At 40.3% G+C, this 16,419-nt stretch overlaps 1 protein-coding gene across 4 annotated transcripts in view; it reads left to right on the top strand.

Moving 5' to 3' along the window:
• Nucleotides 1-16,419, top strand: part of LOC116659869 — a 422,086-nt gene that overhangs the window by 94,298 nt on the left and 311,369 nt on the right. The window lies entirely within an intron of this gene.

Raw genomic sequence — 16,419 nt, 5'->3', positions numbered from 1 at the left:
GAGGGAGACGAGGGCAGCACACTTCGGAGCATGCGCACAAGGCCGTATTTCGTAGCTGTGAAATGAATTAGGACGACCTTTCCGTACTAATACAGAGTGACGGCCAGGGTACATTGTTAAGTTAACAAAAACAAAACGCGCCACGGTGTTTGTGCTGCACTGCCGTTTAGATAAGAAAGGAGGAGACATAGTAAATACATAGTTATTTATCATTTCAGTAGCAAGATAAACCAAAAAGTCATTTAAAAATGGGATAATGGGAACAAGGAAGTGTGAAGTGTGAAAAGGACACAGACTTCTCTAAGAACCTTATTTTTTGACTTTGGAATCATGGAACTATTTTACATAATTAAAAACAAAGTTAAGTCAAAGAGAAAAGCACACCAAAACTTAAGTCCTAAAACTTTAAAATAAACTGGAAGTAAACAAACCAAACTTTATATCAATTCTGTGGCATAACCATCTCAAGAATTATTTCTGATGATTTTGAAACACAGATTTGGACTGTACACCCCTAGGGGAATATATCCTGAGGACAAAAAGAAGTATAAAGACCTCTTAGACTGAGTTCTTTTGGCCAGTTGTTAGTGATCGTATTCATATTAGTATTTTGAATACCATTCTATAGACCGCAGGATAAAGCAACTAAGTAATTAAGTTAATATCCTCAGGAGAGAAGATATTCAGAGTGAACAAAAGATAAACGAATTGAAGTAAAAGTTCTGTAATCTTTGATTTGAATTAGAAATATCGGTTTGAATTTATGATTTACTTTTTCCCTTTCTAAAAACTCAAATTCCCTAGTCCTGCCCACTGGAAAGGCCTGGAAGCATGACCGGCCAACTCAGTTTTAATGATCACTCTGGGTACTCAGAAGGTAAAACCTAAGTACCATTCCATCTTAAAGGAAACGGGCTCCTTAGAAAAATGACTGATTCTACATCTGGGGCAGGAAGTGTTTGAGATGAACCTGGAAAATACTATTTGCCCCGAAGCAAGATTAGAGGAGCCAACGTGAAGGAGCTGCCACTGGCCAAATTTGGGAAGAATATAAAAACAAGTAATGATTACAACACTTTGACGCAGGTCAAGGATATAAAATCCACAAGTTAATTTGGAGGTTGCCTGGGCGCCAGCTCACTCTTCTGAAAATAGACAAATAGAAGGCAAGAAGGAAGCATTTTCCCTGCCTTCTTTGTTTGTGTCAGGCAATGAAACAATTGTGGAGAGAAAATTCTTTATTGAAGAATTCTAACTAATAAATGCAGGAGTAATGATAGGGTTGAAAATGGTGGTAAGCATTTTGCAACACGTAAATACATCAACTCACCATGCATACACAAACTTACACAATGTTATATGTCAATTAAATCTCAATAAAGCTGGGGGAAAAAAAAAACCCTCCATTCTGATGACTTCATTCCAGTCATCTGTGGATGCCAACACCATTAAGTGAAGACTTATGAGAAACTTTACCATGGAAGTGGCCGTGTGATTCTCAAAGCAAACAGCAGGCAGTTCTAATACTACAGGAGACGAGGGTGTAGCACAAAAATGGGCATCTCCACTGTGAACACGGACATGAGCTCCCCATTCACTGGGGGTGGAGGTAGGGAGGAGTTGCAGACTTGTGGTCTGAGCTGGGCAGCAGGTAGGACCCACATTTCTCTACCTCCCACTCTTCTGATTCTTTCCATCAGCTGAACTGGATGGGGAACCACCCGTGGGAGGAGACAGCTGGGTGCCTGAGCTGAATTCAGAGTCCTCAGTGGGTGGCGCTGTCTCTTCCTACTTTGCCACACCTGGGAGCAGCCTGGGAGGAAATAGTCTTGGCCTTGGAGCCTGCATTTCCCCACCCCCTTAGTAGTTGCATGCGCATGTTATTTATCTCTCTGAGCCTTGTTTCCTCTTCCAGGGAATGAGGATGATAACAGGGTGCCCTTAGGAGTACCAGATGAGATGATGTAATTTGTAATTCAAGTGCTTTGCACGTCCAGTGCCTGGAGAGCTCCCTCAAGACCAGAGGCAGCTTGTGCATCTCCATTCAAAGAGAACAGGAGCCAGGGGTGTGTAGCCGCTTTTACAGACAGAGCCTTTATTTGCATGCTCCTTCCTCTCTCAGAGGGACAGTCAGGATGAGTCAATTAGAGCAGAATGTTGGCTAAAGAGAAGTCAGCCCAGCCTACCGAAGTGAAGTAGCAGTTACCAATTATGCTTTTTCAGATAAATCACATTTTCTTTTTTTCACACTGGCTATTCTTCTTCTTTCAGGGACCCTTATTTTATTTAGTTCAAATTTTATTTTTGAAAATGTCTCGTTTCTCTTGGGACACCGCCCTTGGCTCCTCTCTAGGGGAGTGAACTGAAGTCCTGTTGGGTCCATGCGTGTCAAAATGTGACTCAGGCGAAAGGCTCTCCCCAAATGAATCCTTGATGTACCTAAAACCATGACTGGTCTCATCTTAAATCAGACGCATGACCTACTGCAAAGCCATATTTGCTACAGTACTTTTTTTAATACCTCTGATATCACTTGACTAGTCAAAGGCCTGTGATACACAACGGAAGAACACCGTTACAGCCTTCTGTTCTATTGTCCTATTTGGTTTAAGGTTTCCTTACGAGGCTATTGGTCTACTGTTCTTTGAAACCTTCACACGCTGAATACCCCAGAGGTGTTTCTTTTTCCAAGTGAGCTATCAGATGGGGAACAGCGGAGGAAAATGAAAATTTAAGCCTACTGAAAGACTATTTCAGGATACTTACCTTCCACCGTACGCAGCCCTTTACTTCCCCAAGTGTGTCTCTGCATTGCCTTAAAGAGCAAACAAACAAAAAAATTCCCAACCTGGACTACAGTTATTTGCCACTGCTGCCTTCTAATGGTGTTACGTGGTAACACAGGGTGAAGTGAAGACCTGGGGTGATTTTCTGTCCCCTGGAACACGGGTAGACTAGATGGACTGATTATAGGATGTGATTTCAAGGATGATAGGAAAGCTGGAGACTCCCTGGAACACTGCTTGTGCCCACGGATTGGTGCCGGGAAGATCAGCGTTGGGCTTTTATCTTTCACGTCTTCGTGTCAAGCCCATTATCTCTGGGAAGGGTAACCCTGTGTCCACGTGATGCCAACAGATCCACTAGGTGCTCAGCTGAAGGCACTAAGTTTCATTACTGGCAGGCACTATCATAGAATTAATACCCACCGATTCCTGAGGAAACAGCCTCGACAGTCCTGCATGTAACCTATATATTTTTCCTTTCTCTCTACTTACTTGCTACAGACACTTAGCTTCCTGCTTTCTTACATCCACCCACCCCTGGGAACTCTTGGTCAGGCAGCTTTTGCACACCTCACTGACTGAAAAGCTATGACATAGTAAGTTGCGGGGTGGTGTGTGTATGTATGTGTGCATGAGTTTGTTACTTGCTAATGACCATTGACACTGCTCTAAATTTGAGACTGAACAAGCTGGTTTAGAGTATATTTGACCCGAAACGGCTTCCAGAGCAGCACTACTGCCTCTTCTAACTGGTTGACACTTTCTTTAACTTTTTTTTTTATTGAAATATAGTCCATTTACAATGTCGTGTTAATTTTTGGTGAAAAGCATAGTGATTCCGTTATACACATATATATTCCTTTTCATATTCTTTTTCATTATAGGCTATTACAAGGTACTGAATGTAGTTCCCTGTGCCAGACAGTAGGACCTTGTTGTTTATCTGTTTTATATATAGTTGTTAGTATCTGCAAATCCCCAACTTCCAGTTTACCCCTCCTTCTTTTCTCCCCTGGTAACCACAAATTTGTTCTCTATGTCTGTGAATCTGTTTCTGTTTTGTTAATAGGTTCATTTGTCTCATTTCCTCAGATTCCACATATAAGCAATATTATATGTACTTTTCTTTCTCTTTCTGGCTTACTTCACTTAGTATGACACTTCCTTGAACTTTGGTAAACTCTAGGTGACAAGTCAGCTGGAGACCTTGGATCATGTGTATGCCACCCAGGGAGTTAGGACCCAGGCACCTTTCTTCTTCCCTGGTATTGTCAAGACTAGTTTCAGATAAATGGGACAACTTGGACGTTCAGAAAGAAAACAGAGCTAGGAGGAAAGTTACCCCTTGTTGATTCTCATACATGGTTTTAATGGGCTTGCTCTTCCAGCAAATATTGACCAAAGTTTCTTCTTCTGTTCTGTGACAACTCCTTCCCCATTCCCTTGAGCCCTGTCCAAGGGCTCATCTTCCCACTTATCAGCTCCTACAACATTCTTCTTTCATGTCCTCTCTGCCCCCTCCCCCACTGTCAGTATTTATGCCGTAGAGCAACCAGTCAAGCACTGAATTATGATCATTGTTATGGCTGGAACTCGGGACTTCTGTGCAGTGGGCTTTCTATTCTTGAAAATACTTGTTGGGGCAACTTGAATTAAGGAGATTGGAAGTGAATAATGGCCATTGTCTTGTTCCGTGCAGAAGGATATAAAAGAGAAAACTCTTAGATACAGTTACAGGGGGTGGATGGGGTGTGAGGGACAGCCATGGGTGCTGCCCTGAGCTCAGGTGTAAAGGGAAACAAATCTTCTCTAGTTACTGCCTTTGCTATCATTGCTCTTCAGAATTATGACCATGATTATGACTGGTATTACTCTGAGCTGAGTGGGTGGATAATGTGTGCACGGACTCATTGTGTCAGGGAGTGGACCCCTCATCTTTCTGTGCTCCAGGTTTAGTGAGATATTGTTGACATATATGTAAATTTACGATGTACAATGTGATGATTTGCTGCATGTATCTACTGCAGAATGCTGACCACAATAAGGTTAGTTAACACCTCCACCCCCTCATATAATTATACCTTTTCTTTGTGGCGATAACATTTTTAATCCCCTTTCTTATCAACTTCAAGTAGTTAATACAGTATTGGTAATTATGGTCACCAGGCTGTACGTTACATCCTCAGGACTTAACTCATCTTACTGGGAGTTTGTACCGTGGACCAGCATCTTCCCATTTCCCCCATCCACCCGCCAGCCCCTGGCAACTACCATTCTACTCTCGGTTTGAGTGTGACTTCTTTGGGTTCTGCATATGAGCCAGAACATATGGCTCTTGTCTTTCTCTGTCTGACTCTCCTGCTGACTACAAGTCAGTGCCTTCGTTTTCATATATCTAGCATCCAGCACCATACTTGGGTCATGGCTGTCACTCGGTTACTGTTTGTAGAATAAAGAAATGGACTAGTAGACGATGTCTAAAGAAAGCAAGAGCATCTAGTTAAAAAGGGGACATTTCTCAGTAAAATAACTGTCACAATATAAATAAAATAACCTGGAAGGAAGAACTGGAATTTGTGAAATAGAAACACAGAAATTTGTTGTTTACTGCAAAAAAAAATTGCAATTACTAAGTTTTTAATGTTTAAAGACAAGGTGAAACTACACATCCTAGACAGTAACAGGAATGAGGGAAGGGGAGATTTTGGAGAAAAATTAAGTATTTATGTCCTGGTCAATTTCTGGATAAGGATAGAGGTATTTATTAAATATAAAAATTATAACTAAAAAATAAAGGTAAGTTTGTACATGTTAAAAGATAACAGGTAACTTCCAGAGTAGCTGTAATCCCATGGATTAGAAAGTAAAATTAAGTCCATGGTTAAAGGGTAGTCTTGGATTAGAGAAAAAAATGTTCAGTACGATGCTCTTTATAAAAAGATAGATCCAAACCACAAAGACACACTAAGTTTTGTTAAAAAAAAAAAAGTTTTGAATAAAGATTTACCAAGGAAATTGAAAAGATTCAGCACTGTTAATATCAGACAAAATATAGTTCAAACAACACCCACAAAACAGCATATAAGTTTCAAAGCTGCTATTTCACTCAAATACATTTATTCGATTAAGGGGTCACGCCAGTCTCCTGCATTTAGTGTCATTAATCAGGAGAAATCCGATTACCTCCCTCTTCCCACCCCTCCCCCCCAAGTTAACCACCATATGTATTCTTTAAATTAAGCCCAACCCTTCTTCTAAAAGAAACTCAAATAATGTTCTATCTCAGAGTAAAGCTGAGATACGTTGGGATAGCAGAGACTTTCTTCAGATGGTATTCTGTGCCTTTTGTGGGGCTCTTGAGCAAGATTACAAACAACAGTATCATTAACCATGCAGGTTGTTCCCATCTGTAAAAACGTCATTGAATCACATTTTTCAGAGCATAAGTGAGAAGGGCCATTTCTGACATCATACGTTGTGAACAGTTCCAAATTAGTGTGAAACTACCTACTCTCAGTAATCCATGACAGTGGAAGGAAGTAATGGGGCATTTAATTGAAAATAGCAGACAATATCTAGAGCTTTGATAATTGCTTTCGGAATGTATTACATGATTTGGACGGGGGAGTTTTTCTATTTCCTAATTATTTTCTTTGACTTAAATGAGAATGGTTTTTGCATCCCCTTTGGGTTTTCTAGAAGGAAAAAACGGAGTAAGTGGTCCAGATGAGCTGGTTAGCAAGAAAAAAGTCCAAGGTTAAAATGCTGGGATGTGTATGCAAATATATGTGCATATAAAATGTTTTATATGTAAATATAAAAAATAGCCAACCTATTCTATCTTACAGTCACCTTCCCCAAGGTATTTCATTATTTATATATGGTGTGTGCCAAGTATTTATGAATGCATTAGAACCGTTAACCATTTTCTTGATGTTTTTTGCTGAACATCTTGATCAGTGCTTTCATTCCACATGTGCAAATAAAAACAGCTTGTGTTCAGATAGGCCCTAATATATCTAAAAACGTTTGCTGTCTTCCATATTTTTCTTCCCTAACTCTTGCTAACAGAGTTTGCTTAGTAGGCATTTTCTTGCTTATAATTCAAAGCTAATTGTCCAGGCCTTGGAGAAATATGAATTCTACATCAGGGTAGAAGTTGAAGTTTCACTTTATTAAATAGTGTGTCTGTAACAGCAAGTGCTGGATGTGTGATTATGTATATACGTGTAAGTGACATATTTGTGGATGTGTGTGTAAGTATATATATGTTACATATTAAATATGTCATGCATACATATGTGTATGTGTTCATGCACACATTCTGTGTGTTCTCAGTTGAACTTTTAATTTATTATTTACTTATTCTTTTACTGGTAGTATTTTCTTTTTACTGAAAAATTGTATTGTATAAATAGGAAGACTTAAAAAAATCTTTTGCAATATAGTGACTAGGAGGAGTTCATGAAGGTAAAATTATAAAAAAATTCGTTTGCTAAATTCTCCGAGTAGACATGATTCTATCAGGTTCTCATATCTAGAAATACATGAATAATTGATTAAAATGTCTAGTTTTTACCTAGGTGTTTGGCAAAGTCCTATTATGATCATTATGGTGAATGCTGTACACGTGTATTTACTAGAACCTTCTTTCAAGCTCCTTTAGGAATGGGCAATAATTTGGCTAAAAAAAAAAAGTTCAGGTTGAGCATTTTTTTTTTAGGGCAAAATGGCAGCTTCCAAGATCCTTATGTGTGGAGCTGGAAGCTGAAGTTGAAGACTTCCTTTTTACAAATAGGAGAACTTGGTCTAAAAGGTAGTGAGTGATGCTCACGTCACATAGCTAAACAGTCAGAGACGGCACTGGTGCTCCAGCCGCCTGACTCTAAGTCAAGACTTCTTTACAGGCAGTGAGATTCCTCCTCCCTGTGGTGGAAGGTTTAGAGAAGGCCAGATCTCCGCCCTTAAGCAGAGCTAAGAGGGAGTCAGCTTTCTATCTCGTTATTTGTCCTAGAAGTAAATTGAAGTTGGATGTATGTCTGATGGGATGCTGGACACTGACTCAGAGAACAGTCTGGTTAATTCTGGGCAAATTACTTAGCCTTTTTTTTGCCTCCTTTTCTTTATCTATAAAAAAGGAATAGTAACATCTCTTACTGGGTTGGGGTGAGTTTGTGGGGCAGTACAGGGGATGTATTGAGGGCTCAGTTAATGCTATTATTATTACTATTAGGAGGAGGAGAAGTACTTTTAGCCTCGACCTTGTCCTTTCCTTTGTCCTCTGCTGGTCCCCACATTTCCTTCTCCCACAACTGTCTGTGTCTTTTACTTGATTTTTTAATGGAGGTGCTGGGAATCGAACCCAGGACCTCCAGCATGCTAAGTGTGTGCTCTACCACTGAGCTATACCCTTCCCCCGTGTCTTTTATTTTTGCGTATTGCTGTGGCTCTTCTTTTTTATGTTCACTTTCATCTTTTAAAACTCTTCTGAGAAGTGCATCAGAATTTTCGGTCGGAGTAGTCCCCTGAGCCAAAGGAGAATTCTCACATGTCTGGGAATGAACCACTGTTCCTGACGATACTTCACATCCAAATGGCTCATTTCTGAAACATGATGCCTGGGCCTGGTTGCTGAGGCCATGGTGTTTTCTTCCCAGGATAAACTCTGGCCAAGTGCATCATTAATATTCAATATCCATGAAGAGATGGAGACTAGTTGTCAGTGCATGATTCTTATAGAGCCAGTAGGAATCACCACACACTGTGGCTGTGGGATCTGACCAATAACAAGTATCCAGGCATTTTCTTGGCATTTTCTGATAAATCTTGGCTTAATTATTGTACATATATTGAGGCCTGGCTTCAAATATTTGGAACCAGCTTTACAATCCCACATAAATAGCTTAAGCCTCATCACAGGAATTCTTTTGTCATATCCCCAAGGAATGTGGTTTTGCCTCTTATATTAAAAGACCATAATTACTGCTGGGACAATGACAGTCCCTTTTCAACCCAGAGAGAATGACTGGGGTCTCTTTTTGGTGGACTGGTGTTGGGAGAAGTGAATGGGCCGCAAGGACTTTGCATGAATTTTATGGTTCTTGGCATCAAAAGATGGTAATGAGACCAAAGAAGATGAAAGAAGACAAAAATTAAGAAAAAAAAGTTTCAATGGTTAGAGTTGTGTATGGAACAGGTCATTATATAATATGAAATGATGGAAATAGAGGCCATGGTTTTAGAAATAAAAACCGTCGTGGCTGCACATCTGAAAAGGAATCTGATGGACTCCGGCAGCAGGACCATGAGATCTCGGTGGTGGGAGGGGGGCTGGGAAGGGAGTGGGGAGGAAGGAAGTATTTAATATTTCAAGAAAGCAAGTCATCAAAAAGCAGTATTTTTGTTGGCATTAAAGGGAACAAAACTCCAGGATTACACCCAGAAATGGTTCTTTTTTGACCATCATCTACAAAACCCCACACACCCCGCACTGGGAGAGAGTAGTCCTAGGGGAATGGCAGAGGATGTCAGTGGGCCGTTTTGCTCAAGCACACAGGACACTTAGCTAAAGTTACAGAACCAGAAACTGTGTGGTCTCTGACATCTCAAATTTGACCAGCTGTAAACAGAGGGGCTCAGAATAACTTGTGGTTAGATCTGGATTTGGGGGGACGTAGAAATAGTAAAAGCCATTTCTATCATATTGGGACTTGCTGATTCATTCCTTTATTCATTCAGCAAACGTTTAGTGGGAGCTACTGTCAGCCACTGTGCTAGAATCTAGGTATGCAGTGATGGGTAATGCGGAGTTCTTATATTTCTGGCTCTAGAATAAAAAAAGTATTAGTTTATTATTTGAAACTGGTATAAAGGCCATGAAGGAAATCAAGTCTGGTAAAAGAGAATCATAGATGGGATGAGGCAGTCTAATGAGATAGCATCGTCTGACAGGCGGGGTGGTGGGCAAGTGTGAATTAAGGAGAAATCTGGGCATAGTTCTGATGTGTCCTCTTAAAGGAAAGTGTGATTTTATTTATTTATTTATTTATTTATTTATTTATTTATTTATTTATAAATATTTTAATTTTTTAATTGTACTGTTTAATTATTTTATTTTGGTTGGGGGTAGGAGAAGGTAGTTAGGCTTTATTTATTTTTGGAGGAGGAACCGGGGATTGAACCCAGGACCTTGTGCATGCTAAGCATGCGCTCTACCGCTTGAGCTCTACCCACCTCCCTGGAAAGTGTGATTTTAAAAGCTAGCATGATGTTCACAAGCTGGATATGGTGTTAGGATATCAGCCCCGATTAAACCAGACACTGTATCAAAAACTGGAGAAATAATTGAAATCATAAGCAAAGCTGGATTTACTACAACTAAACTCAAAATGATGATGCTTTCAAGGGAAGAAACAACACATTTTCATAGCGACCATCAGTCAAGGCCCTTTTTCAGTGAGCTGACCCAGTTTATTACCAGTGGTCTTATAATTGCCAGGGAGACTTTAAGAGATGAAGCCCTACGTGACTGGGAAAGACCTCTTGGACCTGCAGAGTCTGGACTGGCGTGTGCAGCTGCTCCTGGAAGCGTCAGAGCCCTCTTTGGAGCAGATGGCAGGAGAAATGCAGCTCACGGTCCTGATTCTTTTTCTTGTGCTGCCAGAGAAATTGCCTGGTGTTTTACACCCTGGAATCCTTCGAGCGATCTTCGGTAAATCTGAGACCCAGTTTGCTGTTCACTGTGCTGATCTAACAGAGGGTCGCCCACTAGAAGTTCAGTGTTTCTTCAAGATCTTGGATAACTAGCAGTATAGAAGGTAAAGAAGTCACAGGTTGGGGCATTTAGACGAGAGTGCATCGCGCACGTAAGGAATGTGTTCATTCTTTTATTGCTAAAGAGCAACGCAAGGTCAGCCAAGCACGGTCCTCCTGGCCGTTCTGACATGTGTTACACTCGTCTATGGGGTACAGTTGGGTGTGACTGTTTTAGTTAGCTGTCACCAATCGAGCACCTACTATGGGCCAGGTACTTTGTGTGTGTCGTCTCTGATCTTCAAAACAACTTTTATTCCACTTTTAATATGAAAACTCTAAAACCCCAATCAAATGCACTGACTGCAAACACACGGCGTGTTACCTTGCAGAGCTGTTATTTAACTCAGGTATCTTTTTATTTCACTAGACGATCCTGCCATTTTCCTGCATTTAATGTCACTTACTGGGCGAAGGGGATCCAATTGCTTCCCCCCAACCCAGCTGACCCAACGTATGTTCTTTAAATTAAACCTGTCCCTTCTAAGAGAACCTCAGATAATGTTTTCTCTCAGTGTAATGCTGACGTTGGAGTTGAGAGATATTTCCTTTGGATGGTGTCCTATGTTTATGGGGACCTTGCCCACTTTCCACGTGATTAAACATGAAAGCTGGGCTCCTTTTTGAGTCCAGAGAACAGTAAGTACCTTAATTCAGCCTAAAACATAAATTAATATCTCATATGTATTATCTTGTCATAACCAAAAATTTCCTGTTTTCTCCTAGCTGAAATTCTTTAAAGTCAAATGCTATTCAAGTGAAATCCTTTGGTTCCCCTTTGAGTTGTGGCTTAGGCTATAAGTGTCCCCTGGAAAGGGAATTCACTGTTACAGTGTAGTGTCAATTTTGTTTCGGTCTAAAAATTAATAGCTATTAATTTGATGAAAGGTTTGATTTTTTTGGTTGATCAGTGGGGCAAAAGGCTCAAAATGGGGTCCACCTAGATTTACCATTATTTGATCGTATTAATCACAACTATTTTGTTCCCTGGAAGCTACTTGTTTCCTTATTATGCAGTATTCTGTGACCCTCTTGTCTAAACCTTAAAACCAAACACATTGTCTGACACTGGTTTTTGTTCCCCTTTCACGTTGCCAGGGACAGTCCGAGATACAGAGTTTGAGCCTCAAAGTGTTGGTTTTGGCCATTATGATGGTTAGTTACAGGAAGGGCAAATTTTTCTAGTTTTGTTGTTGTTGTTGTTGTTGTTGTTGTTGTTGTTGTTGTTGTTGTTAGTTAGTTAGTTTGCTTGCTTTTTACCTCAGAAGTCCACACCACCAGAACTGATTGATATTTTTCAATATTGGTATTTTTGGCTCCAAATCATATTTTGTACAGAAAGTTCTAAAGTTGTCAAAACATCTTTTGCCCTATGTCATGTATGAGCTAAGATTAAACTCTTGTTATAAGGGAGGAAGCTGTTTATTTTTTTTAAATTTTAATAGGTGTTTCTAAGTTATGTAAGTGCAAAAACAGTAATAAAATTTTATTTGGTGTCATGTGATTTTTTTTACACCCTTAAACTTCAAACACTTGAATTGTTTAAATACATTTCTCTAGCAAATAATCAGACCATAATGTTCCAATTATTGTTAGTGCTTTACAAATAAACCATATAAATGTCTGACATTTCCAACTTTGAAAAATGCCCAAGGATGGCTGAACATGTGGTCTATAAGCTCACCTAGTGGTTGAAAACCCAGTTTGTTTCTTTGGGTCTTTTTTCAGCATGTGACATAAATTTTCTAAGTAGCAAAATGAGGCAGTGTGTGTTGGATGCCAAAATGACTTGTCTCCTCATTGAAAGAAAAAATAATCCAATACGTCTTTGAGGAGAATAATAAACACAAAAGTCAAAATTTTATTCTTGTTCCAGATTTGCTGACAGCATGTAGGTAAAGACTTGGTCTGTCTGTGACAGCAACGTGTCTGAACCAGGAATGAAAACTGTTTCGGTGCCTTATCTTAAGGTGTGCATGTCTGATTTTCACAGAGTAGAGTGGAAATCAAAAAGTATAAATGGGCAACCGATCTTTTTTTTTTTGAAGAGATCAAAGAATGTCACCTAGATCAGTGTTGTTCAAGATGTTTAGATTGAGACCCTCTTTAAGAAGTGCGTTTTACCTCACAATACAGAGCACCGAGGACTTATGTCTGCACACACACACACACACACACACACACACACACACAGCTGAAACAAAGGTTTACTTAAAAATACTTATCCTTACTGTGTGTGCCTCTGTGTGGTGTTTTACGTTTTATCTGCTTCATTTCTTAAGAGAAGCCGGTTACAACTGACCAGCTTGATTTCACAACTCCCTAATGGGTTGCTATTTCCTGTACTGTGAAAAACAATTGGGCAGGTGACTTGAAATCTTACTTTTCACTGACCAATGGTTTTGGCATCATACAGGTGCAGTTTGGGTGTAACAATCAAATGTGAATCACAGTGATTAAATCAAGTAATTCCTAATGAGGGGTACGTGGAGCAGGAAGAAATGAGAAGTCTGGATTCGGATTCTGACTTCAAACACATGCTTCGTGTACACAGCAAGTTGAAGGCCAGTTTCCTGTTGTGACTGGGGACACAGATTCTGCTGTCAGACTGCCTGGGTCAGAATTCTGGCTCACACTGGCTGTGCAAATGAACATGGGCGACCTAGTTAAATGTGCTGGGCCTCAGTTTTCCCATCTGTAAAATGGAAATAATATGATACATTTTTGACATATTGTGACGGCTTAATATAAGGCGAGTGGAGTAAGCAATACAAAGATAGCTGCTATTATCATTGAAAAGTCCCATACAAATGTAAGCAGCAAGGTGTTTTCACATCTGTGTCTATAATTTCACATGATCAAAACTCATGTAGGTGTTAGCTGATGTTTAGTGTATGCCTGGCACAATGCAAAGCTATCACCTTTGCAGCATTTAATCCTCATTTGATCTTCCCGGAGTGTAACAGAGAAAGCATTTTATTTTTGTTTGTTTGTTTTCATATTCTTTTTCATTATAGATTACTACAAGGTATTGAATACAGCTCCCTGTGCTACACAGAAAAAACTTGTTGTTTATCTATTTTATATATACTAGCTAATATTTGCAAATCTCGAGCTCCCAATTTATCCCTGCCCACCTCCTTTCCCCTCCCCGTAAACATAAGTTTGTTTTCTATGTCTATGAGTCTGTTTCTGTTTTGTAAATAAGTTCATTTGTGTCAAAGAAAGCATTTTAATTCCCATCTTGTAGATGAAGAAATTGAAGCTTAGAGAGATCAAGTAACAGAGTTGGTAAATGGTGAGAGTCTAGCTCAGGTGTGTCTGACTCCAGAGTCCAGGCACATCTGTATGTTAGTCCCCTTTTGATCTATGTTTTTCCCCAAAGCTCACTTTAGTGAGTGTGTAAAGCCCACTCCCATCTGACACTTTGTATTTACTTGCTTATTCCTGGATTATTTACCTTCCACTAAAGCAGAAGCCACCATGGGGCAGGAGCTGCAGTATCCCCCATGCTCAGTTCTCTCTGGGGCACATCTTCTATGTCCAACAAATATCCCTTGTTGAATGAATATAGGAATGAACTGAGGTAAATGAAACAGAAGTCACAGGAAACTTAATATGAAGAAAACTTTACTTACAGATGTCATTATTTTTAGACTTGTTTCTGAAGGTTTTCACATGCATCTCATCTTTTTAATGTTTAAAGTTTGGAATGTTCTATGAGCCATGGTTTCTCCTCAGTAGAATTGGGAAACCTCAGTCCATAAGTTGGGCTTTTCCCTCTATTTAATTTCACTTGGTTTATTGAACACGTACCAAGAAACTGATGTTACTGTTTGTAGTTGCTGAGAAAGTGGAATAAAGCGTCAGGAGGTGTCAGCTGCACTATCCTTGTATTCCACAAGGTGGCGCTCCAATCCTGTAGAAATCAGCTTCTTGCGTTTCCCCAGCGTGTTTCTGTCTGTGACCCTGCCTGGTTTTTTCTTGTTTCTCTGCGTTTGTCTCTGCCTCTGCCTTTTCCTTGGGATTTTCGTTTTCTGTTTCCATTCCTCTTCTACCCTCTTTCTTTCTCTTCTTTTTATACTTTTACCTGAGTAGTTTATACATAAAAGGTGAGTTCTAGGTTCCTTGATTTTATCTTTAAAACCCACTGGATGCACACAAATATAGATGATATACTTATTACCCTAAGGAAAATGGAATGCCTAATTAAGTTGCTTTTGAGGTCATTCATGTGACCGTTGACTGTTGTTTTCCTTTGTTAGGTCAATTTGATGCTTTTTTTTTTTTTTTTTTTAAGGAGTTTTAAGGCTTAGGTAATTTGTCCCAAGGCATACGGCTTCCGGGAAGAAGCAGGGATAAATTTAGGCCAGCTGGCCTGAAGTCTGCCTCACACTCTCTCTGCCTTACAGATGCCCTGCTCTTTAATCAATCCTCATAGTCGAGGGAGGAGTTTAAGAAGTGCATTCATTTAAAAGGCCGAGGAGATGATTACTGAGACAGCACCGAAAACTCTAGGTCCGCTGCTGCGAGATGCCACATTTTGGTTCTGTAATGTCTGCCTATCGTTTGCTTTTTGTTTGTTTTTCTTTTCCATCATCCCTTCCTTTTGGGAAGTGTTCTTTACCACCTTTACATAATTACGATGGGATCAGCAGGACCCTCAGTCTTGGGGCTTTGTCTCCTTCAGTTGGAGAATGCGAAAGTGACCAGACTGACCGATCAGATACACTTTTCTCCCTGGACGGAGGGATTTGCCCTGGGAGGGCAAGTAGCCCGCACAGGGCCTCTTAAAACTCTTTGTGTGTATGTGGGCGGGGGGGCATTGATATGAATGTGATGTTGGGGTTGTAAACACTTAGTTCTACTTGTAACCATTTTCTTGATTGGACTGATTGAATACAAAGAAGAAATCGTATTCTTTTCTGCTTGCTGCTGCCTTCTCTGATCTGCTGACTCTCTCTTCCCTGTCCCTTGACGGTATCTTGGGAAAAAAATCCCATAGCTGTCAAGTCACTTTAACGGAAAGAAACAGTCTGATTTCGGATGTTGAAAAATATAGTCTGGTCCAAGTCTTCAGTCTCACATCCTGATCAGAGTTCTCTCCTGTCTTCAAGCTCAGGTTTTCTCTGCAGTCCACGGTCGTAGAACTGTGAAGAGGCAGAGGCATGCTCCCTCTGGCTATGCTGTTTGCCAGTTTCTCTTCATTCTCCTCGAGTTGCTGGGTCCAGGAGGACTGGGTGGGGACGAACAGGAGGGTGTCATGTGTTTGGTGCTAGTTTAACCTGACCTTCCTACTTGACTTCATCAGAGACCCTCCATGGGCCTTCACTTCCCTGACGTGAGCAATCAATGCATGACCTGATTCTCTTTCAAGTTGGTTTCCCCATCTTGCCTTTTGCTTTGGGTTCCAATCCCGGTCTCTGGGGCTTTTCGGCAGGCTGATAATTCCTTCTTCTATCTTGGCTCTGTTCTTTTGGTTTCAAGAGCTGTTTTAGAACTTCCCAGGGGGTCAGCGATTTTCCAATAGCTTTGATTAATGTAAAGTCTGTACCTTTGGGTTAAAGGGTGTCCTTGTCATTTTTAAATCTCCACCTCACTTAGGCTATTTGAACCTAATTTAAAACCACTTCTCTGTTAGAGTGAAGAGTAACCATATTACCCAACTGACCAGATCGCTGTGCTAGTTTATACAGTGACTGTATAAAACACGAAGTTTATGGCACTTTCGAGGGTTTTTTTTTTTGTTCTATCATTCAGCCTTAGAGAACTTCGACCTCAAGATAGGTGATTTTGCATTCTGTGTATAGCCACTGTCATC

The sequence above is a fragment of the Camelus ferus genome, chromosome 25, assembly GCF_009834535.1.
Source record: "Camelus ferus isolate YT-003-E chromosome 25, BCGSAC_Cfer_1.0, whole genome shotgun sequence".
Taxonomy (NCBI): domain Eukaryota; kingdom Metazoa; phylum Chordata; class Mammalia; order Artiodactyla; family Camelidae; genus Camelus; species Camelus ferus.
Note: the sequence above shows the minus strand (reverse complement) of the source record. Positions and strands in the feature narration are given on the sequence as shown.